This window comes from Myotis brandtii, unplaced genomic scaffold (genome assembly GCF_000412655.1).
Source record: "Myotis brandtii unplaced genomic scaffold, ASM41265v1 Scaffold22046, whole genome shotgun sequence".
Taxonomy (NCBI): domain Eukaryota; kingdom Metazoa; phylum Chordata; class Mammalia; order Chiroptera; family Vespertilionidae; genus Myotis; species Myotis brandtii.
In genome coordinates, this window is record NW_005332950.1 from 1 (window position 1) to 1,257 (window position 1,257).

General features: G+C 46.1%; 1 pseudogene; it reads right to left on the reverse strand.

Annotated features, from left to right (window-relative positions):
• Positions 1–17: 17 nt before the first annotated feature.
• On the reverse strand, positions 18–1,131 carry LOC102253116 (annotated as a pseudogene).
• Positions 1,132–1,257: the final 126 nt, after the last annotated feature.

Here is a 1,257-nt window from a genome sequence, read left to right on the forward strand (position 1 = left end):
TTTGCTGGGGACAGTGCATAGCAGGTTGTTCCAGAGGTCTCTGTCATGTCCTGTTCAGTGCCAATAAGAATATAACTTCGGGTTCCCATGGTGCCACCAATGAGCACTGGTTGTCCAGTGAGTTGATAATCAACAGCAGTGAGGGGATGGTGAGGAAGGAAAGCTCAGCTGGATCCCTTTATGTGAACTAACAGGGTCCATTGTTTTCCGTCCACCGCATGCTATTCGATTTTGGTGATATTTTGAGAGACATCATAGATCACATGTAGGTCCAAGTCATCAGGGGCTGTACTGAAGACCTTAGCAAAAGCCTGACAGGTTAAGAAGGTCATGGAAGAGCATAGTTCCCTGCCGCTGCCATTCTCTTCAGGTAGTCCTGACCTTCTGGAGAAACTATTTGAATGCAAGCCAACAGATGATCATTGACTATAATCTTGTCTCTCTTCCTGGCTTTTTCCATAGCAACCAGGGCATCTGGGGCTAATGGGTGGCCCAAGCCTCTACTTCCACTGTGGATCATCTCACACACCCATCCATTATGGTCAGTGCCCATCTTCGCAGCAGCATACTCATTGAAAATCTCATCCACAACTTGAATTTCTGCATAGTGGTAACCTGCTCCCGGGGTCACCAACTGAGGAAGGCCTATATTTTTAGCTCTTGCAGAGACTTTATTGAGGTCAGCTTGTAGCATTCTCACAGTGCTCCTTGTCTTCAGCCCAGGCATAGTCTTCTCTTATTGACCAGTCCACACCCATCTCCAAGGCTTCTTCCAAGTCTTTGGCATTCATTGGGATGATACCTTTGAACCCCACCCCAACAGGAATGTGGTCAAACATAGCTTGTGCAAGGTGCTCCTTCACAGGTGGGACTTCACTTTCATCTACATTGGTTCTTAGCAAGTGGACACCGCAGTTAATGTAAAATCTGATGTCACCTGGGGCACCACTGCTTCAGGGTCATTCATATCAAAGGCTGCCATAATCACAATAGCAAATCCATAACCTGAGACAGGCATTTTCTTAATTCCTCAAATAGTAACGTTCCCAGAGCATCATTCAATAGAAAACTCCTTCAACCTACATGTTGGACACAAAGCCCTTCTTGATTCTCCAGCAGTTTTTTTTTTAATCTTTTATTAAAAATTGATTTTTAGAGAGAGAGGACGGGAAAAGGAGAGAAAGAGAGAAACATCACTGTAAGAGGGAAACATGGGTCGCCTGCCTCCTGCACGCCCCCTACCAGGGATCGAGCCCG